Source organism: Trichosurus vulpecula, chromosome 1 (genome assembly GCF_011100635.1).
Source record: "Trichosurus vulpecula isolate mTriVul1 chromosome 1, mTriVul1.pri, whole genome shotgun sequence".
NCBI classification, from domain to species: Eukaryota; Metazoa; Chordata; class Mammalia; order Diprotodontia; family Phalangeridae; genus Trichosurus; species Trichosurus vulpecula.
The window spans coordinates 361202637-361229103 of record NC_050573.1 but is presented as its reverse complement, the minus strand read 5'-3'; positions in this window follow the sequence as shown (position 1 = coordinate 361229103).

The following is a 26467-nucleotide window of genomic DNA, read 5'->3' as shown; positions in this document are numbered from 1 at the left end:
ATAACAAAGCAAAACAGAAACTTAGGTAGTTCTGAGACATTGCCACTCCAGTAAAGTCCAAATTCTTTATCCTGCTATTAAAAGTCTTTGACCCTAAACTGCCTTTCTGGTTTTATCTCTCCCTAATCAATCAGTCAATAAATATTTATTAGGTACTTACTGAGTGCTGGGACACCTCTATCCACTGTGCCACCTAGCTGTCCTCACACCTTATATACCCCTACATAATCTACAATCAGAGACACTGGCATCCTTGTTGTTTCTTGAATAAGACCCTCTATCTCTCAACTACAGGCATCTACACTCCCCTCCCCCTTTCCCCATGTCGAAAGACATAATTTCTGGGTAATTAATCATTCTATTAATAATGCTAGTATTTTATTAATAAAAGGGTCAGAGACACTCTTGAATGCCAAAGATCAATCACGGTGGTGGGTTCACAGTTTATATGCCCTTGGAAGAGTGACTGTTCCTGAAGGTGGCAATCAACCCTGATTGGTTAACAAGTAATGGGAGAGGATGAGAACTGGATCTATTCTAATGAGGGGCTAGGGGATGTAACTTTGGTCACGCCATTTACTTCCAAATCACCCCCAGCCTAGAGAAAATCTAGACAAGGAATCTATATCCCCCACCCAAATCTGAGCAGAAGACAATGGACTGGGAATTTCACCTTAGATTAAATTCCTTATAAGGTTGGGTAGGGTAACAATACCTAGATTGAGGAGAATGTTAATTCTATCAGTGTGGTCCTTCATAGGCTGAGCTTCTAAATGAGGACTTTAGAAAAAGGGGGAACTCTGGATCTCCCCAAATCATTGGTTATTAATAATCATTTTTCTCAGTGCCATCTTCTGTGCTAAGTCCTGGGGATAAAACGAAAGGTAAAAGATTGCTCTCAAGGAGTTCAAGATCTGCTGGAGGAGATAACATGAAAAATCTTTGTACAAACCAGTTATATACAGGACAAATTGGAGGAAATCATTAGAGAAAAGGGATTGAGAAAGGCTTCTCACAAAAGGTGGGATTTTATTTTTTTTTTAGTTTAATTTTTTTTGGTTATATTTTAAGTTCTGAACTGTCTTTCTCCCTCCTTCTGCACTCCAAACTAGAGAAGGCCACGATTTGACACAAATATGCACACACGCATGTGTGTGTGTGTGTGTGTGTGTTTGTGCATGTGTAAAACCATACTATGTACACTTCTATTTATCAACTCTTTCTCTGTAGGTAAATAACATTTTCCCTCATAAGTCCTTTGTAGTTGATTTGAGGATTTATAATACTCAGAATAATTTAGCCATTCACAGCTATTCTTTGAACAATATTCCTGTATACAATGCTCTATTGCTTCTGTTCATTTCACTCTTCATTATTTCATATAAGTCTTTCCATGTTTTTCCAAAATCAGAAGGTAGGATTTTAGCTGAGACTTGAAGAAAAACTAGGGAGCCAAGAGGCAGAGATGAGAAGGAAGAGTTCCAGGAATAGGGGCCAGTGAAAATGCCTGTAGTTGGGAGAAAACAGCAAAGATGCCAGTATCACTGATTGTAGACCATGTAGAGCTAGATATGGTGGAAGGTATATTGCCAATGCGATATGAGCAACTGCTGTGAATATGTATATATATATTTTAAGGATCGAATCACAAGGTATAATAAGCATTCTTCACTTAAAACTGAACCAGTATAACATTGGTTCCGTACATAAGACCAGACAAAACATTACTATGGAACATCTGAGCATCGCTATGCTCAACAAGGCAACAAAAATATTTACACACAAGTTACCAGCCAAGAGAGCACAGGCATCTCAATTCACTTTCACAGCCGGGAGGCTCCTTGATAACAGCTACTTAAAGGGTCTTTAAGCTAAGCACCCTTCCCTTGGGAGGATCCCCCTCCAGAATCTCCCTTCAGCTGATTCCTGCTGCCCCTCAACACTCCTTTTCTCCACACTCCCTACATATATAGTTTTCAACTCGGCGCCTGATTGGCTCAGCGCAGAAAGGCACGAAAGCCCATGTGCGCAGCGCCAAACAGCCTGAGAACCCATGTGCCTAACTGGCTCCATGTGACTTAGCATGGAATGTCTGCAAAAACATCCATGACTGGTGATAGTCACGTAGGCCTATCAAAGGACGGGGAAGATCTTCATATTCCATTAACCCTATAGAAGGACAACTGGGTGGCATAGGGGATAGAGTCCCAGCTCTGGAGTCACAAAGACCTGAGTTCAAATCCAGTCTCAGACACTATCTGTGTGACCCTGGGCAAGTTACATAACTCCGATTGCCTCAGTTTCCTCATGTAGAAAATGAGCCGGAGGAGGAAATAGTAAACCCCTCTTCTATTTTTGCTAAGAAAACCCCAAGTGGAGTGACGAAGAGTCGGACATGACTAGTCAACCAAACTACAACAACAATATAAGATGTAAGACTAGAAAGGTGGAAGAAGCTAGGGGGCAGGTGGTGAATAGCTTTGAGCTCCAAACAGAGGACTGCTATTTGTTCCTGGGGGTGATAGAGAGCCACTGGATCATTGAGTAAGTGGTGCGTGACACTGTCAGACCTACCTTTAGGAAGATAACTTTGACAGGTTAGGATGGACTAGGGTGGGGAGAGAATTGTTTTAGGAAGACCAACCAGCAAAGCTGTTGCAATACTCCAGATGTTGTTATGCCCTGCACCCCCCCTCTCCAGTTTCTCCTTCTTGCCCCAGCTCACCCCACTGTTTTTACTCCCATCTCCACAGACCCCACTGTTTGTGTTCCCTTCTCCACAGAAATAATCCTGCCTCAGCTTGTCCCACTGTTTGTGTCCCCATCTCCATGGAAATCTAATTATGTCCTTTCCCTTTAAGTACCTTTTCTCTTCCCTTGCTCACTGCTGTTCGATTTGAGTAATTACTCCGAGCAGTCACGCGCTTCAATAAATCCACATCTAAATTTATATCTGGGTCTTGCTCGCTTTTTTTTTGGCACAACAATGTAAGGAGATGAGGGCCTGTACCAAGGTGGTGGCAGTGTCAGAGGAGAGAACAGGCATGGATGAGAGATGTTGTGAAGGTTAAACATCTGATAGGCCTTGGCAACAGATATGGGGTGATGAGGTGAGAATGTGAGGAGTTAATGATACTAAGGTTGCTAGCCTAGGTGCCTGGGAGGATAGTGACAAGGAAAGATAATAATTTCAGTTTTGGACTTGTGGAGTTTAAAATGTTGATGGGACATCTTGGGGATGCGAGACCAAAAGTCAGAAGAGAAGTTAGGGCTGGATAAATCAATCTGAGAATCATCAGTATAGAGATGGCAATTAAATCCATGGGACCCGATGAGATCACCAAGCGAAGTAGTATAGAGGGAGAAGAGAAGAGCCAAGACACAACTCTCAGGGACACCTACTGATCTGTATGAGGATCCAGAAAAAGAGAATGAGGAGTGGTCAGAGAGGTAAGAGGAGAACTGGGAGAGAATGGTATCCTGAAAATCTAGAGAAAAGGGAAGATCCAAGAGAAGAGGTTGCAGAGAGGTTAAGGAAAATGAAGATTAGGAAAAGGACATCAAATAGGGCAATTAGGAGATCATTGGTAACCTCAGAGAGAGCAGTTTGGGTCAAACGATGAGATTAGAAACCAGACTGTAAAGTTAAGAAGAGACAGAGAGGTAAAGAAATGGAGATACCTACTGTAGATGGACTCCTCAAGGAGTTTAGCCATAAAAGGGAGAAGAGACGGGATAATAGCTAGCGGTGGATGGATCAAATGAAGGTGTTTTGTGGATTTGGGAGACATGGGTATGTTTGTAGACAAGGAAGCAAGCAGTAGACAGGAAGAAATTCCCTGACTTCTCCACCATGTGTCAGGAAGCTCATCACTGGGAAAACCTTGTCATCCTACAAGACGGAATTAGCCTTGGTACTCATACTCATCTCTTGTATTGATAACTAATTACTGAATCAAATCCAAAGTTTTTCCCTTCTTCTACTTCTTCATCCAGAAATCAACCAGTGTGGGAAATCTTGGGCAAAGACTTACCTAACCCAGCTGAGAGAAGTGGTGAATTCCTGTTCATTGTGTTTGGTAAGACAAGTCTGGGGTAAAAGTGGACTTCCTTTTTGATATGTTTATTGTTAAGTCTCTTTGGCCAAGATTTAGGTAATCCAAGTTATGTACCCCTGTGACTCTCATTGGAATGAGCACACATCTCCTTATAATATTCATTTTCTCATTAATTGCTAACCAATCAGAGTTGATTGCCACCCTCGGGTACACCCGCTCTTCCAAGAGCATATAAACTGTGAGCCCACTTCCATGAGGGGTCTTTGACATTCAAAAATACTACTTACTTCTTTTATTAATAACATGGAAGCCTTACTAATAAAATGATTAAATTACCCAGAAATTATGTCTCTCAAACTTTTTAAATGTCACAATACCTCATCATTGCCTTCTGTTCCTTTGTTTAGAGGGTGGAATCTTAAACACCAAAACCTCAGTTGAAGCAGAGGGGCTCAGGATGGACATCTCCTCACTTCCCACCTGGTTGCACTACTTTGGAACTTCTCTGATTCCTCCCCCATGCTCACAGATTGAGTGCTTATCAACTTCTTTTTGTGTGTTGTCTTCTCTCATTAGATTGTGAGCTCCTTGAGGACAGGGGCTGTCTTTCTTCATATTTGTATCCCTGGTACTTAGTACAGTATCTGAAACAGAGTTGGAGCTTAATGCATGTTTATTGACTTTATCATTGAGATTGAAGATAAGTTAGGAAACAGGGATAACGGAGGGAGCAATCTGAGGGGGAAAATGAGATGTAATGGTATCACTACTGCAAGTAGAGGGGTTTGCCTTGATCGGGAGAAGGGTCACCTCTTCATGTGTGATAGGGTTGAAAGTGGTAACAGTGGCAGGGGAATGTGAGATGAGGAGAAATGGAAAAGAGGGAGCTCATGGTGAATGGCCTCAATTTTTTTCAGTGAAATATGAGACCAAGTTCTAGCTGAGAGGGTGGTGTAAAGGGGAGCCATGGGAGGTCTAAGGAGAGATGAAAAGGTTTGGAAAAGCCTCTGTGATGAGTGGGATGATGAATTAATTAGAGAGGTATAAAAAAACATTGCCTTGCTGCAGTGAGGGCCCAGTTGAGATTATATAACATAAAGTTATGGTAGACTCAGCACAGGTTTATGACTTTTCCACCTTTCTTTCACTGTTCCCCTTCATATATATCATACTTAAGCCGCATGAGACTATCTGCCGTTCCCCAGACACAAACCATACTCTTTTGTTTTGGTGCCTTTGCTGATGTCATTTTCTGACAACCCATCTCAGTCTGCTTAAATTTGGTACACACTGCTAAGGCAGTGACTCTAATGTTCATTGACGCAGAGATCTCAGTTGTAGGCATTTACTCCCAAGATGATTAATGGTTAAAGGAAAAGTCCTCTATACACAACAATATTTATAGCAGCACTTTTTGTAGTAGCAAAGACTAGAAACAAAATATATGATTGGGGAATGGCTAAACAAGTTGTGATAATATTTATATAGTGCTTACTATGTGCCAAGGACTGTGCTAAATGTTTTACAATAATTACCTCATTTGATCCCCACAACAGCCCTGGAAGGTGGGTACAACTATTATGCCCATTTGGCCGATGATGAAACCAAGCCAAACAAGGGTTAAATGATTCGCCTGGGGTCACCCTGCTGGGAAGTGTCTGAATCCAGATTTGAATTCAGGCCTTCCTGATTCCAGTCCTGGCACTCTAACCACTGAGCCCGCTAGCTCATGGTCCCTGAATGCAATGGAATATTACTGTCCTGAATGAATACAGAAAAGCAGGGGTAGATTTAATAGGATCAAATGCAAAGTGAAGTAGGCGAAACCAGGAAAAGGATGTATAAATGACCACAACGACAAAACAATTTAATCTTAATACTGTGAAGTTATGACCAAGACACTTGTCCCTTTCTTTGCATAGCCTTAGGCCTAAGGCAATGAAATATTACTTATTGGGAAGTAAGTGGCAGAGCTAGGATTCAAATTTGGGCGTCCTGAATCCAAATTCAGCATTCTTTCCAATTCCCCAAACTACCTCTTAACTTAAGAGGGCAGCGTGCCTTCAGAGGGTGCCTTCAGAGGTGGCTACAAGGAAGCTGCTTTGTTGATGACAGCATCAGCCCTTTGGACATTTGACCTCCCTGACTGGGGGTTCAAAGGATCAGGGTTGGGAACCCAGCTTCAGGAGAAGCCAAGGGAAAGGCAGCTGACCACGTGAGGATCTAACAGGGAATCTCCCAGGATTGGGGTTGGCCTGCTGAGGATTCACCCTGAAACAGCACAGGATTTCTGAAATATAACTTTTTAATCAGGAGAATGGTGATGATGCAATTTTCTCCTTTCCTCATGAGACTTTGAAAATGCTTCACAAGATGTGGTTTAGTCATTTCAGTTTTATCCAAGTCTCCGTGACCCCATTTTGGGGTTTTCTTGGCAAAGATACTGGAGCAATTTGCCATTTCCTTTTCATTTTTCAGATGAGGAAACTGAGGCAAACAGGGTTAAATGACTTGCCCAAGGTCATACAGTTAATAAGTATCTGAGGCTGAATTTGAACTTAGGTCCTCCTAACTCCAAGCCCAGCATTCTATCCAGTGTGCCACCTAGCTTCACTAAGTAGGAATTCCATAAAAAGAGGTTCAGGTACAGTTGTGAGGACACAGTAAGCAGGGTAGGGGGAGATGGTAAAACAAAACAAAAACAAAACCAGACCTTACCCAGTGTGGCTATGCTCAGCTACTTGGAAATTTTAAAATTTGTGCTTTTTTGAACTTTCATTTCACTGTAGTAAAATGTATATTAACCTATATGTGAGTGAATAGTAATTCCTAGGTCATCCTGATAAGGGAAAGAAATTAAAATCCTCTATGAATGGGGACAAAACAAGCCAAGAGAAGGAGGAATTTTGATGGTATTCAATCATACCTTTCGATTAATTAAAGTCCATGTAGGCAGTATAGCAGTACAAGGACAGACCGGGAATTAGGAGGACTGGACAGGCCCCATTAATGCATGTGCAGAAAGACTGAAAAAGTCCTCAGGACTTAACCAAAAACTTGGAGTTCACCCTCATGCCCACAGTTAAACAAACTGATAGCTTAGATTAGAAATTGGAGCACCACCTAGTGGCTTACCCAGATAAGGCAGCTGATTGCCAGTCCGGAAAACCTTTTAGGTGCTAACGGAAAAACAAGCATTCTTGTGGATGGTCGCATATTCCCTTTACAATAACATAAAGAAATCATTTTCTTTTCGTACCTACTATGTGCAGGGCATTATTTTAGCCGTCGTGGAGCATACCAAAAACTACAGACGTTCTTTGCCTTCAAGGAACTTAGAATATTCAATGGTAGGATTCAAACGATGCAAATCCTGAGCTGCTGCCGCTGCTGACATAGTGGGCGCAGGCCCCAGCCCTGCTAACAACTGGTTCCCAGAACGAAACTTAAAGTTAGGTACCGGTTCTACCGAACTGGTGCAAACTGGCTGAATCCCACCACCGAATATAACTGGGAAAATGATGCATACCCATGAAAAGATGCTGGTAGCAATAATAATGGATGACGTTTATAGCATGTATTAGTCTCCCAAGTACTTTACATCCATAATCACGATCTGAGTGTCACAACAATCCTGTGGGTTAAATGCTATTATGGAGGCAGCTAAGTAGAGTAGTAGATAAAGCGCTGGACCTGGAGTCAGAAAGACCTGAGTTCAAATTTGGCCTTAAGATACTTGCTTGATGTGTGACCCTGGGCAAGTCACTTATCCCTATTTGCTTCAATTTCCTCTTCTGTAAAATGAGCTAGAGGAGGAAATGGCAAATCGCTCCAACATCTTTGCCAGGAAAACCCCAAAATGGGGTCACGGAGACTTGGACACGCCTGAAACCACTGAACAACACACCACCCTTTAGACCACCTTCTACTCCAACAGTATCAGAGGACCTAGCTTCTTACTTTATTAGGAAAGCAGACACCATTGTTAGAGGTTCTACTTTCTCTTTTAATCTAAATCTAATTTAAAATCCCATCTTCCTTATCCCTGCCCCTCACCCCACCCCACTGCTTTCCCTTTCACTAGTTCTGATGAAAAAGTGGGGTCTGCTGCCCAAAATCTCCTCTAGGAGTTTGCTCCTTTGATCATTTCTTTTCTTTCTTAATAATAATAATTAATATCAATAATAACTAATATTTATATGGTGCTGACTATGTACCAAATACTATAGGTTAAGTGCTTTAAAAATATCAACTCGTTTGATCCACATAACCACACTGAGAGGCAGGTACTATTGTTATCTCTATGATATAGTTGAGGAAACCGAGATTAAGTGACTCACCCAGGGTCATACAGCTAGGAAGTATCTGAGGCCAGATTTGACTCGAGGCCCAGTATTCTACCATTACTCCAGCCAGCTTCCTCACTTCCAACTTTAGTCTGTCTTTATCCACTAGCTTCTTCAACATATGCTACAGGTATGTCCAGATCCCCCCACCCATCCTTAAAAAATCTTCACCTCACTCTTCTGTTCCCCCACATTACTGTCCTAAAGCCAGTCTCTCCTTTACCATCAAACTCTACACTCCTTGCCCTGGGTTCCTTGCCTCCTACGGTCTTTTTCATTCTTTCCTGTCTGGCTTCCAACCCTTCACTTGACTGAAACTGCTCCTTCTAAGATAATAATAATCTCTGAGCTGCTAACTTCGATGGCCTTTTCTAAATCTTCATCCTTTTTGGCTTCGGTTTTGCCACTCTTGACCACAGCATTTTCCTGGACGCTGTCTTCCTTTGGCTCCTGTGATTTTGTTCCTTCTAAGTCTTCCTTAAGCCTCTGCCATTAGCCATTTTCTCTTTTCTCTCTACATTTTTGCCCTTGGTGATGTCATCAGCTGCCAGGGGTTCACTTTTCCTCTCCATGCAGGTGACTTGATTGCTTCCGGGTCTCATGTACCTAATTTGTTCCACTGACCATCTTTCCTATTCTTTATCCATACCAAATAGTTTTCACTGTTATGGCTTTGTAGTCCATATTCATTGGAGTTATTGGTCTGTAGTTTACTTTCTTCTGCTTTATTTTTCCTTGATTTAGGCATCAGGTTAGGCATTTGTCTTATAGAAGAAGTTTGGTAGGATCCCTTCTTTCCCTATTTTTACAAATTACTTAATATTGGAATTAATTATTGATTGAAAGTTTGATAGAATATAACTATAAATCCATCTGGTGTGGATTTCTTTGGGAATCCCTTTATGGCTCATTCAATTTTTTTTTCTGACTTCGTTATTTCCATTAAAATTTTGTTTTGTTTTGTTAGAATGGGTAGTTTTTTTAAAAAAAAAAGTCTCCTTTTTAAAATGATTGGCTTTGTTATCATGCAATTAAACAAAAACTTTTCATTCAATTTTATTTCCTGTTCTTTTTTGTGAATTCTTTTATTTCACTTTTTAGATTGGCAATTTGCTTTTCCTCTTTTTTAAAAAAAATTAGATTAGCTAATAGTTTCTCTTTTTTTTCTGGGGAAAAAACAGCTTCCAGTTTTATTAATAAATTCAATTTTTTATGTTTTTAATTTTCTTTTTTGATTTTTAGAATTTCCATTGCTGTGTTTAGTTGTTTTTTGATCTATCACTTTTCTAAATTTTTGCTTAATTTATTGATTCATTCTTTCCTCTTTTGTTGATGATAATGGGTAGAGATAAAAAATGTTCTTCCTTTAAGGACTGTTTTAATTTTATCCCCCCAAATTTTGCAATGTTGTCTTGTTGTCGTCTTAAATGAAATTATGTATTTCTTTTATGATGTGCTCTATGAACTACCAATTCTTTTGGTTTGATTCCTTTCTTCAAAGACTTTAATTGATAAAAATTTGTATTGCTTTTAGGCAATAACTTAGCACTTGACCCTGTTTGCCTCAGTTCCTCATCTGTAAAAATGAGCCGGAGAAGGAAATGGCAAACCACCCCAGTATCTTTGCCAAGAAAACCTCAAATGGGGTCACAGAGAGTCAGACACGACTGAAAGCAACTATACAACACTACCAACACCATAGGCAATAAAGAATCTGTTTAACATTTCACATTTCTACATGTCTTTTGTGCCTCAGCACACAATTTTTGTCAAGATGTTATGCACACAAGACAGGCAACATGGTATAGTGAATGAAGAATAGATCCTGAAGCCAGGAAGACCTTGTTTCCTATCTTTCCTCTGACACATACTGGCTTTGTGATTCTAGACTCAGTTTACCTCTTAATCCTGTAGGCCTGTGATGTCAAATTAAAATAGAAACAGGGACCACTAAATGGATGTAAGGATCCCCAAGGCTACACATTGACTTAGAAAATCATATATTAATATTATCAATGTTTTATTGTATTTTGTTTACTTTGTTAAATATTTTCCAATTACTTTTTAAACTGGTCCAAGGTTTATTTGGAAGCATAGGCAGCTTGGATCCCCTGGACTCTATGTCTGACTCCTCTGCTCTAGGCAACTCTTTAAGAATGTTAAGTTGCACAGAAGATGCAGATCTTCACTGATTAGAGTTTCCTCACTCAAGTGTTCTCTACACCAAAGAAATCACACATCCAATATCTGTCCTTATTCTCTTGCCATGCAGGATTAAGGTAGATAGCTAGATATAGATATGTGTGTGTACATATATATATATATATATGTATATATATATATATATATACATATATATATGTATATGTGTGTGTATGTAGATGATAGAACTATATTTATTTGTTGTTGTGAAGTCATTTTCAGTTGTGTCTGACTCTTCATGGCCCCATTTTCTTGGCAAAGATACTGCCATTTTTTTCTTCAGCTGAGGAAACTGAAGCAAGGCGGTAAAGTGATTTACCTAGGGTCACACAGCTAGTAAGAGTCTAAAGCTGAATTTGAACTCATGAAGATGAGTCTTCCTGACTCCAGGCCTGGTACTCTATCTTCTGTGCTACCTAGGTACCCCTATATGTCTATATATCTTAGCTGTTCATGGATATAATATATAATACATTTATATCTCTATGATATGTAGATATACAGATATTACCTTTAATTTTCTGTTCAATAGTCACCAGTAATCTATCATATCCAACTTTATAAAACTTGTATTCAGGTCCTTTACCAACCTTTTAATTTATTTTTTTTAGCTTTGTCTAGGTCTGAAAGGGACTCATCGTGGTTCCCATCTATTCCAATTTAACTGACTATTTTGGTGATTTGAATAATTTTTCCTTCAATTACTTAAATACTATGGAGAATACATATACACATATGTATACATATATGCATGTATATTAAGTACTGTTGTTTATAGTGCCTTTAAGGATAATGAAGTTTCCTTGTTTATTTCTTTTAACCATGATTATGCCTACTTTTAAAAATTTACTTGAAACATAATAAATTTTGTTCCAGTTCTTTATTCTAACTCTTTGTGAATCTTTATGTTTCAATTGTGTCCTATAAACAACATATTGGATTCTGCTTTCTAATTCATTCTACTATCCTCCTCCGTTTTATGGGTTTGTTCACATTCCATGCATATTTACTGTTTTAATTTCTAATCGTGTATTTCCCTCCATCATAACCCCTTATAATTTTTCTTCTTTTCCTCCTACTTCCTTATTTACAAAGAAGAAGGAGGTGGAGAAAGAGAAGAAATATGATCAACATTAGTAATCTATAATTGAAGTGGCTTATCTTTCACCAAGCCCAGACTTCAGTTTCATCCTTTTCCTTCCGTCCATCCTTCCTTCCGTCCTTCCTTCCTTCCTTCCTTCCTTCCTTCCGCCCTTCCCTCCTTCCTTCCTTCCTTCTTTCCTTCCTTCTTTCCTTCCCTCCTTCCTTCCTTTTTCTTCCTTCTTTCCTTCCTTTCCCCTTCCCAGATTCCTTCCTTATCTTTCTTCAAAGCTAACACTCTGAACTTGAACGATTTCATAGAATTATTGATTTAAGGAACTGGAGATGTTTATCCCAGAAAAGAGAAGACTGAGTGGGGTAGGTCAGACATAATCATCCATCTCAGATTATAAGAAGCCAGGAAATAGAGCCGTTTAAGAGTGTAATGGGATGCTTGAGGAAGGTTCCCCATCTCTGGAGAATCTGAAGAGGACTTTGCTATTCAGGTATGGGCTGGTTTGGGCCTCTCGGGGTCCCTTCCAACTCTTAGAATCTGTAAATATCACAGCTTGTTAGTGGAATTGGAGCTAAAATTCAAATCTAGTAACTCCCGCTCCAAGAGTCTTTTCACTATGCCACAGCACCTTAGTTTCTGGTTCATTGATTTAGCAAATATTTATTGAGTTCTTACTGTGTGCAGAGCACTGTACTAGGTTTTGTGGGGAAGTTAAAGATAAATAAGACATGGCCCCTGACTTCTAAAAGTTTATAATGCCCCCTTTAGAGTGGGCCACCTATGTCTGTTGCTGATATTTTACACTCCACTGCCTATGGTTATCCACAAATAATAATACTCTTGTTTTTTCAATTCCCAAGGATAATCTGGAATAGTAACAGATCATAGAGCCAGTGATAGAATATAATTGCAACCGTAGCTCCTTTCTTCTCCTATAAAATTTTCCATGTGAAAAAATAAAATCTTTATCATATTTGTAAAACAACATATGTATGCAAGAGACCACTTGCAGTGAGTCCAGGGGACAAGAGATGGAGTGCTGTGTAAAGGGTACAGCTAGAAGGCAAATTTGAATGCTACACAGAATGTAAGAAAGGGAATGCTTTGAAACAAGACTTGAAAGGAAAATGAGAGCATAGATGCTTTCTTCTTATCTTATCGCATACCTCAGGCTTCTAGTGCCTTTTGATAGTATTTATCCTACCCTTTCCAGTTTGAATAACAATCTTCTTTTTAAAAGAGATGAAGACAGAATGGGAATTGAATAGTTCCACTTTGTTTCTTCGACAGATTAAAATTAGACAATCTTTTGCTCTTTTGCCAATGAGCTCTTGGATGTGCTAGGCAGTACACTAAGCACTGAAAATACAAATATAAGCAACGATAGTGCCCGTTCTCCAGGAACTTAAATTCTAATTGGAAAAGCAAATATAGAAAGAAACTGAAAGGGAAGGGGCAGGGAGAAGAGGAAGGTACCTGGCATTGGGGCATGATGGAGTTAGAAATGAAGGGATGGTTGGCCTGCATGCCCACCTCAAATGGAGGAGCCATCCAATCAGAGGGAGGAACCTCAGGGGCAAAGGGCATGTGCAAGGTATGAGTTCCAGGGCTGATTGTTCGAGGATGGAAGGTTTCTGGGGCATGATGGAGAAGGTATGGTAGTGCAGCCCGGTGACAAATGTAAATGAGCCTATACCTTATTATTCTTGCTCTGAACAGAATTAAAATAGCACTTTTTAAAAAACACATTTTTCTTGTCTCAATTCATTTTGTGCCTTGTGGCTCAGTAGATAGAGCTCTGGACTCTAAGTCACGTCGACCTGGGTTCAAATCCTACCTGAGATACTACCTGTGTGACCCCAGAGAAGTCACTCAATTTCTCTGAGCTTCAGTTTCCTCACCTGTAAAATGGAGATAACGGTCACATCTATTTCACGGGATTGTTCTGAGAATTGAATGAGGTAATGCATGTGAAGCCCCTTTGTGGGCTCACTCTCTCGACCCCCATTCACACTGGCAGGTTGGATACCTAGAAAGCAGCTGATTGCTTCTTCCTTTGTAAAGTCCATAGAGGATTGCAGGGGGTCGCGCTGGTTGAAGCTGCCTTTGCTCACTGTGTCTAGTTTGTCCTCGGGCTACTGCTATCCCTGGCATGTTGCTACCAGCTCCAATGCGAAGTCTAAGACTGCCAACATTTCAAAGTTCACCAGATGATCCTTCGGTAAAAAGAAGGTGGGGAGACGTGATATTCCCTCTGGGCTCTGCTCTCCCTTCTGAGACAATGCAAAGGGTCTGTCTTCTCAAGGCCCAAGCAGAGCTTGACTTAGCTTCTTTCCAGAATCCTTTCTCTGATATACTTAGGCCCAGAGGTGTGTCTAAGTCTTTCAACCAAGCCCAGCATATTTCCTGTGTAGCTTCTGATTTCTTCCAGTCATCTGGTTTATCCCAATAGCTAGAAGCACTCCAGTCCTCCCAAAATGACATTGTAAATGACAAATGCTGGAACGTCTGTGGGAAAACTGGTATATTAAAATGCCATTGGTGGAATTGTGAATTGGTCCAGCTATTCCAGAAAGCAATTTGGAACAATGACATAGAAATCATTAAACACACATGCCCTTTGACTCAGTAGAGCTCTACTCCCAGAGAGATTTTTTTTAAAAAGAAAAATAGAGATCCATATGTATAAAAATATTTATAGCAGCTCTTTTGTGGTAGTAAAAAACTGGAAACTAAGGGGTACCCATCATTTGGGGAATGGATGAACAAGTTATGGTATATGAATATGATGGACTACTATTGTGCTCTAAGAAATAGTGAAGATGATGTTTCAGAGAAACCTGGGGAGACAGATAAGAACGACCAGTGAAGTGAGTAGAACCAAGGAAACGATTTATACAATGTCAGCAGTGCTGTAAAAACAAACAATTTTTTGAAAGACTTAGGAACTCTGATCTATTCAACGACAGACCATGATTCCAGAAGACACATGATGGAACACTCTGCCCATTTCCTGATAGACAATTGATGGGCTCAAAGTGTAATTTGTGACATATTTTTTGACCTAGTCAATACATGAATTTGTTTTACTTTACTATCCATATTTGTTAAAATGACCTTTTTTTTTTTCTTTTTCAATTGGAGAGGAAGGAGAAAAGGTGGATTTTGGTTAATTGAAAAAATAAATTTTATTTTAAAAATGATTTGTTTGTACTTCATTTATACTTTGAATGATTGATTCCATAAGTGCCCATGTTTGCTCACATCTAGTTTACATCTTTAAATAATCTGCCGTATAACTCAAGAAAAAATGTATTCTCACCTGATAAAGTTATTGAGGCATAAAGCATCCTATTAATTACATAAACGGGGGTTGAGGGATGTGGAATAATTACTCTCACATATGTAAAGTGCTTTGCAAACCTCAAAGCAGTATAGAAATGTGAGCAATTATTATCATTACCTTTATTCTTATAGATTTACACTACTTCTATTCATCTTTGATCCCACGCCCTTCCTTTCATCTTTTATTCATTCATTCACCTGTTCATTTCTTCTGCAAACATTTCCATGGGTGGTGGAAAGAACCCAGAGTCAGGGGACCTGGGTTCTAATCATATCTCTGCCACTTACAAGCTGTATGGTTGTGGACAATTACTTAACTTTTCTGAGTTTCAATTTCCCCATCAGTAAAATGAGGGGGGTGGATAATTGCTCTCTAAAGACTTTTCTAGTTCTAAATCCTAAGATCCAATTTCTTGAGAACCTGCAATGTGGAGAGTCCTGTATAAGGCATTGAGAAAGCTAGAAAGTTTGGATAAGATGGTCCCTGTAGGTCATGGAACTTCACAAGTATAAGTACTTTAAAAATCTGAGTGAAGGATTAGTCTTCTAAAATGGTCAAGGGGAAATTTAGCTCCTCTCACGTAAACACATTTCCATGTGGATGGAATAATATAATAATATATTATTAATAATATAATAATAATAACCAACATTCATAGTATTTACTATGCATCCAGCACTTTACAATCCTTATCTCATTTGCTCTTCTCCCAGCCTTGGGAGGTAGGCGCTGTTTTTATCCCTATTTTACAGATAAGGAAACTGAGGCAAACAGAGGTCAAGTGATTTGCCCAGGTTCACACGATTCAGTCTGAGGCTGAATTTGAACTCAGATCTTCCTAACTCTAGACCTAGTGATGTGTCCCAGAGCTCCTCAGAAAGAGGCATGAACGCATGCTGTCCCATGGAGGTGATGAGAAAGCAGCCTCAGATATATACTCATTTACAGAAACAGCACACATGATTTGGGCAATAACCAAAGAGAAGGAAAATTTAGGATAAACCAAAAGCATGAAAAGGATCTGCTTATAAAAAAAAAGAAGAAAAAGTTACAGGTGCATGAGCCAAGAGAGGGAAAAACAAAAGATTGATCGGTTGAGGAAAAACAAGGCAAATAAATACGTACAAAAGTGTGAGTAAGTTAATGTTCTAAGAGAGGTGTGAGACAGGCAGTGTACGTGAGACAAGACAACAGGATGTTGGTGGTTGTGGTATGTACGTGTGTTTCTGTTTGAAATGTTTCTATTATTTGTGGTATCATAGTTTCGCTTGCGTCTGTCCTTCCCAATTCACGACCTAGAGGATAATGGTGTGGATTGGTGCAAACAGAGGCGAGATGTTGTACAGGATTTCTGTACCTGGAGGAAGGTTGGAGATGACCAGGTACTTGCCACTTCTAAGGATATGCCTTGAAAGATTGGGAAGGTCCGAGGTCCCCCACTCCCTCTTCCTCCTCCCTCAACCTTGCTACCAGAAGATTGTGTGAAACTTCAATGACTCGAGTTTCATCCATTTATTAAAGTTTTGATTCCTGTTAAAATTCAAATAACTCTCCAGTGGACAGTACTTTAAACTGCTCTGCAGTTATTTTTACGTTGGCGCTGATAAAGACCTCAGAGCCCATTTTGATGAATTGGGGTACTGTAGGGGGGGATGGGCTGGAGGACACTGAAGTTATGTTTCACCCGGCAGGGTCCAGAAAGTGAGTTGGGGACCGCAAGGACGCAGACGAACAATTTTACTTTGGGTTCGCTGCAGTCTGGACTCCTCCCCACCCTTACCGCATCAGATTGTGAGCACCAAGAGGCCGGGGACTTGTTGCTTTCAAAGTACATGGCTACTATGGAGGGCAGCTGTTATTTAATGTTTATTAATAATTTAAATAATAGGTCTTATAATTTAAAGGCTATTGCTGGGCGGCTGGTGGGGAGAGGAGGAGTCGAGGGCACTCCAGGAAGGAGCAGAGTGTCGGGGTGCTAGTAGGCTAGAGGGAAGGTGTTCCTGGGGCGCTGGGACGGAGCACGGGCCCCGTAGCCCCTCTCCCCGGCCCTTGGCGCGTGCCTCGCGAGCGAGGCAGGTGGCACTGGGGCCCCCAGGGCTCCCCGGCGAAGGTAGACCGGGCGTCGGCCGGGAGGCGTGCGGCCGGAGGGGGCAGGGGCGGGGTTGGGGGCCGGGCGCGGGGCAGGGGCGGGAGCTAGTCGGGGGCCTCTCCCTCTCGCGCCCTCTGCCGCCCACGACTCGGGTAGAATCGCGCGGGGGAGCGAGGGAAAGAGGGAGGGGAGCCAAGGAGGATCGCGTGCGGAGAGGTTGTCAGTGCCCCGCTTGCAGTCGCAGCGCAGACCTGTATACCGGGAGATGCAAGCCGGGGCTGTGCAGTCCGCTGGCGCGCTGCGAGATCTCCCGGCCGGGCCAGGCGCCCCGCGTCCCGCTCCGCGCGCAAGCCGCCCCGCTGCCGGCACTGCTTGATTCCTCGCGGGGGAAAACCGCGCACCCCTCCGGTCCTGAGACAGCCATTAGCGGGTAAGTGCCCCCCCTCCGCTCCCCCGGGACCGAGGCCGAGAGAGCCCCCTCCGTCCCTCCTCTGCCCTCCGCTCTGGGGGGGACGGAGGTGCGCAAAGTTCGCGGCGCGGAGGCTCGACTCTCCTCCCTATCATAAACTCTCACTGCCGCTACCTCGGACGCTGCGCGGGTCTGCCCCCGAGACTCTTGTGTAGGGGGCCGTGGGGATCATCGAGTCTGACCCCTTCCTGTGGCAGATGAGACCGAGGGCCGGACAAAAAGAGCGTGTGCCGAAGGTAGACGGGGGCAGGTCTGCGGGGTAAAGAACTCCTAGGTCAGGAGAGGTTTGCCTTTTTTGCGACTCGGACCCCCTTGGCAGTCTGGGGGAGCCTGTGTGTGCAGCCTTCTCAGGGAATGGTTTTAAACGCATAAAATGAAATACGTAGACTGCAAAGGAAACACGTGCTGTTGAAATACAGTTATCTATGTTTATATCTATTTTTAAATTTATTTTTTATTTTAAAACAAGCGCATGGACTCCGGGTTAAAAACTCCCGGAGTTGATATCCCAAATCCTTTTGCGTCCGTATAATCTTGTGCTTCCATGATTCCAAATCCAATGCCCTTTTCCAGGCTGAAGTGAATTGTAAAGCTCAATCCTGGGGCAGTGGAGATGGAGGAGATTTTTCTCTTAGTATACCAACCTGAGTAAATTTGGGGAGCTGTTTGAACTTAGACGTAGGTGTGTAAGAGTCTAGAGACTAGAAAAACAAAGCTCATCGCGGATTAGGGCTCCTTGCTATCCCACCTGCTCCTAAGAGACGTATTGTGTAGTTATTAGTTAAGTGTTGAGAAAAGGGGGCAAATGCCTCCAGACTTTTAACATTATGTGTTTTCTCCCTTTGCCGTTGGATGCTTGACCTGGGCGACTCTAGCTGAAAAGCAAAACACTAACAGATTCGAGTGAAAAGGTCCTCAAAGTTTCTACTTCAGAAAGTCCAAGTTTTAGCCGTGTAAATTCACCTAATTCCCTCTCATTTCCTAGAAAGGAAAGGGATAAAATAACAAAAAAAGCCCTTTTTTCCTCCTGGCTTTCCTTTCTTTTTTAAGTTATTGGAAATCTCAGATATCCTGAGAATTTACAGGACAGGGTGGGTCTCGGGATATTAGCCTAAAACGCCAAGTGACGCAGGAATGAGTTATTTCCTTTACCCACATTGAGAATGGCTACTTCGCCATTTCTTGTCCAGATCTGCCCTTAAAATAAGGGTATTTGTGGACCATTCTAGAGCAGTCCCACCAAAAAGTAGACCAGACCACCCCCAAAAAAAGAAACCCACCTTTTTCCAAGGCCAAGGTGTTTGCCTGTTCACTGTGGGCCTATCTTTACAGTCTAGCAGTGCCTCAGGCTCTTAACAGATGCCCATATACCCCAGCAGCGAAGATTTGAAGAATAAATACTTGTGTCTAATAAATATCATAGAGCGAGACTTTAAATTGGATGGATTCACTATTCTTAAAAATAGTTATCTTTCAAAAACTAGTTTTGTATAAACTCTGGACATAACTTTTGAAAATATGATTATTTTATTATTATTATAATTATTATATTCTAATATTGTTATATTCTAGTATTTAAAAATCTGCTTCAACTTATTATTTTCAAAATTGTGGATTTGGGTTTCTACAGTTTATATTCCCAAGTGAGAAAGTACAATGAACTCTTGATTCATGTTAATATGTAGGTTGGGGCCAAATTTCCTTTTCACTCTTACTATCTATCATCTATCTATCTATCTATCTATCTATCTATCTATCTATCTATCTATCTACCTACCTACCTACCATTCATATTTGTATGACCTGTGAATGGCCACAGGAGTGTAATCGTAAAGGAGATACGGCCCCCTCAGAGCAGAGCTGGAGAAGAGGGTACCCCAGTGATGATGAGTCTCCCTGCACCAGGAGTGGGGAACCTGCGGCCTTGAGGCCACATGTGGCCCTCTAGGTCCTTCAGTTCGGCCCTTTGACTGAATCCAAACTTAACAGAACAAATCCCTGGACAACTTTTCTTTGTTACAAGAAGGATGGAACACTTAAGGTGAATGCCTCTGTACCTCCTTTTTTTTTTAGTCTTTGGATAGCAAGGATACGACTACAGGTGGTATCAGAAAAGAATGACACCTTTGGTCTGAACACACCAGCCTCTGGGATGTAGAATCCATCCCTTACTCCTCACCACTGTTCTTCTTGTGGATTTGAAGATACCGGATCCAGGTTCAAATCCCTCGGTCAGCTACGTGCTACCACTGTGACCTTGAGTAACTCGCTTAACCTCTGGGGGCCTCTGTCTCCTCGTCTTTAAAGGGATGGAATTGGATTAAATGATCTCGAAGCCCTCTATGAGCTTCCAACTCTATGATCTTTTGACACGGTATTTCATATTCTATCATTAGAAATTCGTTCCTTTGGGTTTATTATATAACTGTACGATGACGGGTTAACCTCTTAATCTCTGGGTCTCTGGGACAGCTAGGATTACAATCTTGCAGCCATTCACAGGTCATACAAATAAACATGTGAAATGATGTTAACAATACTTGGAGTTCATGCTCCACAAAGTTGTTGTGAGGAAAGCATAATGTGAAATATTATTATTTAATAATGAACACTTTCTGTTTAGAATGTGATGATGATTAGGATATTATTATTAATAGTGTTAGGGAGACTGGGGGGAAGGTGGCAGTAGCAAGGTCAAAGACAAAGTAGGACCTAGGGTGGGCCCTGTCTTCCTCTTTGCACCTAGAGGCAGTATGGAATAATTGTATGATAGTGGCAAAAACTCTGGTCTTGGGGCTCGGGAGATCTGTATTTGAGTATTATTTGATTATATATATTATTATTATTAATTAAATATATAATATATATTTGATTATATATTTGTGTTATATTTGAGTATTAGCTGACACCATAGTACCAGTGGAAAGAACATTAACTGTGAAGTCAGAGGACCTGGGTTCAAATGCCACCTTTGATGCTTTTTCCCTACATGACCTTGAATAAGTCATTTAAACTTGATTTCCTAATTTGTAAAATATAAGGAGGAAGAACTCTCTGCCTCTACAGTCCCTACTAGCTCTAGGTCCATGATCCTCTGACTTTGGACATTGTATTTAACCTCTTGGTGCTGTAGTTTCCTTAACAGTAAAATGAGAATTTTACACTATCGACCTTGCTGGCTCCTTTTGAGAAAAGTGCTCTGTAAACCTTAAAATGCAAAACATGATGTGATGTGACCAGGAAGATGGAATCTCGTTCCTTTCTGGATAGGAAAGGGAAAATGGGGTACCCAGGGGGTTGGTCTCCTCTCTTCCTGGGAGAGCGTTTCCTAAGTGCCATGGGAGGAGGCTGGCATATACTTTCTCCTGTTGTCTTCAGGCACGCAGCCTTCCTAGGTAACTGAGGGAGAGACTTTCTCTGCCCACACCTAGTCTGAGCTTCCTGCTTTCCCATTTTTCTGCCAAGTTCGTGGAGTAGGCTTCCTACGTAAGCTTTCCGATTATGATAATAATAATAGCAAACAGGGGCCAGAGGACCTAAGTTTAAATCTGGCCTCAGGTACTTACTAGCTGTGTGACCCTGGGCAAATCACTTCACCCCGGCTGTCTCAGGTTCCTCATCTGTAAAATGAGCTGGAGAAGGAAGTGGCAAACAACTCCAGCGTCTTTGCCAAGAAAACCCCAAATGGGGTCAGGAATAGTTGGACGTGACTGAAGATGATCGAACACGATGGCAGACGTTTTAATAGCTAAGGTTTCCGAAGTGCCTTGCATACATGAAACCATTTTGTAGTCAAACCCACCCCGTGGATGTATGATCATTGAGAGTTGCTCTGAAAACAGTTGCTGTGTGGAGAAAGATATCATTCTTCCTTCTGCATAAGAATAAGGTGTGCCTGCTGTGAAAGCATGTCAGAAAAGAGTGTCTGGTCTTAAACAATGGGACTTGATGTTTTAGAGATATAGCTTAAAACAGGTCAGATAACTCCAAAGAGGATGCTGTCCTTCCACACATTCCACAATCTAATGGGGTCTTGGACTTCTTAGGATGGCTCAGTGTTAAAACGGTTTTTTTTGGTCTTTTTTTGGGGGGGTGGGGAACACATATAATTTCCTATTGGTTTTAATGGTTTGTCAGTACCGATGTTGTAGGAAAAGAAAATATTGCACTCTACAGCAATTATATTCAAATCCGATAATTAGGAAACACATTGCAGATTTGGGAACAAAAAAAAAAGATTGCGTCTTGGTTTAGAAGAGATCAAGCAGTTTGTTTTCTTTTGTGGCGTGTGTACGGAGCGTAGGGAATGCGGAAAATAGAAGAGGTAAAAGCCCTGTGCCACTCTGGCTGTATGAATTACTTCCAAGTTTGCTGTCCTGGGTTGCTCTCTGCCATACAGCCAATTAAAGTGGGGTCTTCTGGGTTCTATTTCCGCCAGGCCCTTATTAACATATTCATCCTCTGATGCTTTCTTTTAGGAGTTAGAGATGCTGTTTCCTCAGACCAAAGAAATATCATAATAAGAATCCACGGGTTTATTTTTATCTCTTTTTAGAAAAAAAATACACAAATGGTATTTTCTCTTACTTGTACTCCACTCCGTAGTTGACCGTTCCTTCAGATCTGATTTGTTAATGGCACCTGAAAAATAAAATTAGGAGTACTATTATTGGTATCAATTTCCACCATGAATTGAAAGGCATACTGTATATAGAGGGTGTCTCAAAGGTCTTAGTATAGTTTTAAGCTATTACAGCTGTGTGTGTGTGTGTGTGTGTGTGTATGTGTGTGTATATATATATATATGTCTATATATATTTTTGCACAAACATATATATATACACACTATAATGTGTGTGCATGGATGGATGTGTGTGTGTGTGTGTGTGTGTGTGTGTGTATATATTTATGTATAAGCACATACATTTATTTGTTGTTTAGTCATTTTTCAGTTGTGTCCAACCCTTTGTGTCACTTTTGGGGTTTTCTTGGCAAAGATGCTAGAGTGGTTTGCCATTTCCTTCTCCAGCTCATTTTATAGATGATGAAATTGAGGCAAACAAGTCAAGTGATTTGCCCAGGGTCACACGGCTAATAAGTATCTGAGGTCATATTTGAACTCAGGCCTTCCTGACTCCAGGCCCAGCACTATCCACTGTGCAGCCTAGCTGCCCATGCATACGTGTATATGCATATGTATATAAACATGCCTGTATGGAATAAATATTATACATTTATGTGTGTATGTGTGTGTGTGTATATATATATATATATATACACACACACACACACACACACCTTCCTTTTGTACAAAGATGGGTGAGTTACAAGCACACAGGAATTTAAAAGGGATGATTAAACTTAGTATTTCTTTCAAAGTTTGCCCTCAGTACCCAATTGATAGAGAATGAAACTTATGTACTTGAAAAGCTTTCAGTGTGTTTGAATCAATTAAAAAAAATCATCTCCTGACTTCAATTGTGATATTCCCAGCTGTTTTGAGTCTGGTGATAAGCCCAGTTGCATACAAAGCCTGTGATTGGGAGAGAGGGTTCAGGCCAACACAGAGGAATGCCTCTGAAGGTTTATGCGCTGGGTGGAGGAGGCCTTCTTTCAGCCAGCCTTGGACGGAGGGGAGGGAGACAGACATTCTGGGACAGCGAGCAGGTTAGGTTTTGTTTTTATCTTTGGCCAGAGCTGGGATTTCACCAGTGTAGGCTTAGCACCTGGCCGCTGCTCTGTCGCTTAGAGTCTTAGAGCTGGGGTTTTTTAACCTGGGGCCTGTGAACTTGTTTTTTAAAAATTTTTTTCTTAATATTTTGGCAACTGCATTTTAGTAGAATTGGTTTCCTTTGCAATCCTGTGTCATTTATTTTATGCCAAAAACACCCTTCTTAGAGGGGATCTTTAGGCTTTATTGGACTGCCGATAGGGGTCCTGGACACAGAAGTATGTTGAGAACTCTTGGTCTGGGCAGAGCATCATGGAGTGGGACTGTGCTATTTATGTGTCTCTCCAGCTATGTATGCAGTCTCATTCTGGGACATGGGGAGGTGAACATGGAGCAGCGTTTGGGTCCAGGTGTCTCTTTGAGGTAATGTAATCGCTAGGATCTATGGAGCTGGGCCCATTATCACCAGACTCAAAGCAGCTGAAAACATCACGCTTGAAGTTGGCAAGATGATTTTTTTAATTGATGCAAACCCAGTGAAAACTTTTCAAGCACACATATTTCATTTTCCAATAATTTGGTATCGAATACAAACTTTCAAAGAAATACTAGCTTTTATTGCCCCTTTTTGGTGTGCTTAATAGAAATTCAACATCCTTTTAATGTTAATGAATCCTGTGAAGTTGACTGGAACTCAGTAGACATGGTGGGTGACTTTTCCATGGGTGGGGAAAAAGTAGGAGTGATTTAGAGTTCTGTCTGCTTTCTGTTTAAATGAAGAGCCCTACAGTTTATCGTTTATACGTGCATGTCGTGTCCCCTGTTAGATTGTGAGCTTCTTGAGGACAGGGACTGGTTTTGCCTTTCATCGTAACCATGCTGTCTGCACTTAGTAAATGCCCTCTATTTTGACTGGCAATTAAGGTTCAAAGACTTTTGCTCTTGAGCTTATTTCAAGCGTCAGACCAATATATGGGGATGGTCCTCCAGGCTATTCTAGGCATTTCTTCACTGTTTGCCATTAGGACGCCCACGAAGCCCTCCATCTCCCCATCAAGATGATATATGTGTTGTAGGTAGTGGAAACAACATTTTGGAGCACATAATTGAAAGGAAGTTCATGGTTTAATTGTTAATGAAAAATTTTACTCAACTTCAGCCCTTTGGGACATGACTAACAAGTTGTATGGGCATATTCTCCATCCAAAAAGTATTTTTAAAAATAAACGATGTGCTGCAGTTGAAATATTTGGACTCAAAGGCACTGGGTTTGACTTCTGGATCAGCTATTTACTTGTGTGAACATGGTAAGTTACTTAACTTCTTTGGTCTCGAATGTCCTTTCTAATTCTTTTTTTTTTTTTTTGAGGCAACCAGGATTAAGTGACTTGCCCAGGGTCACACAGCTAGGAAGTGTCAAGTGTCTGAGGTCGGATTTGAACTTAGGTGCTCCTGACTCCAGGGCCAGTGCTCTTTGCCCTCATCCCTTCTGATTCTGAATTTGGGCTGCTAATTGAAATCAAACTTTTTTTTTTTTTTTTTTAAAAAGAAGCATTTAAGGAATAGTGGTGGGAACAAAAGACCATCAGCCCAGGAGAGGCTTGAGTTGTAGTCTCAGCTCTGCCTTTAATTACCTATATGACCGTGGCAAATTATTTACCTATTCTAACTCTCAGTTTCATCTTTAAAATGGGGGAGTGAGGCAAGATCAGTGTTCTCCAGACTATATTCTGTGGAAATGCATTATTCCATTCAATGTGAATTAGAGTTTTGTGAGAAAATTTCCACTATAGTTTTCTCTTTCAAAACATTAAATATGAATATGCATGTGGATCAGAGATATTTCATTTAAGTGTAGAATATGGGATAATATTTGGGTGTGAAAATAAGCATTAATTTTCTCTGTTTTGCCCACAAATATCACTTCGTTTATTCTGAGGATGAAGGACACCTTGGAAGAGTGAATTAAGGGCCGGTCTTGGAGTCTGAAAGAACTGGGCTGAAGCCCTACCTCTGACACACACTGGTTATGCAATCATGGGCACGTGGCTTGATGTCTCAGTGTCCCAGGTAGTGCTCCAAGGATCCAGGTTACCCAAGTGTTGCAGCTGCATCAGGGAAAGGGAATTTCCACAGAGGAAGTTACCTATGTGGAAGAAATCCTTCCTGGGCTACCCCCGGAAAAAAAAATCTCAAGGGCATGTCATATACTGTCAGACCGGGATTTGGGGGATCCATCCCTGTATTTTAAGCCTCTTTTTTGTGACCCTATTAGTTTGGAAAATACTAGCTGCTTTCTAAGGACTTTGAGAGCTCTAAAGTTTTGTGACTTATTTTTATGAGCACTGGTGTTAGGCTAGAGACGATGCTTCGAGAAATATAAATACATATCCTCTTCTTGACGCTCGCATACTTCTCCAAATGGGTACAAAAAATTTGTGTCCCTCCATGACATCAAGTTAAAAAATTCAGAATAAATATCCTCATTGTTATAGTTTGTCCACTGGCATAATGACTGATTTGAAACATGCTGACATTTTTGGCACAGATGTAGCTCCATCTCGAGCTTCCTTCACCCTCCCCCACCTCCGCCACAGTCAGATAAAGCCAAACTTGATTCCGAAGATAAATGGTCAGATTTTGATCAGAAAAGATTCCTAGTCCTCCGGTCTTCACAAACAGTGCGTAAGGTTATGAAGGAGAGGAAGGTAACTGGTGTCCTCCAGAGAAGCCACAAAGACCACGGCCTTGAGAAATGGCATGCAACACTTGACTCAAAACACTTGAATACATTCATCTTTCTTGGGACAAACTCTGAAATAGTACATTGGGAATATTTGCCTTTGCCTATAAAGATATGGGGGGGTGCTGCTGATGGTGGGGTGTGTGTGTATGTGTGTGTTAGTATAGTTTATATTTTGATTTTGTGTTTAAGATGTTCATCTACTTCAAAAAAAACTTCAGAACCAGCCTTAGGGAGCAAAATGATTGAGTGTTTCACTTGAAAGCTTATGAAGGTGTGAGAGAGAGGAAGCCTGACACAGGGAAACCCTCTAAAATGAAGCTTTTGCAAATCGTGTGGGAACATGAAGTCCACTTGTTAAAAGGAAGTGCTGTGGTTGTGTCCATTGTGATAGGAATGGTGTAACTACAGAGCTGTAAAAATGGCAACATGTCTATGTTAATATTG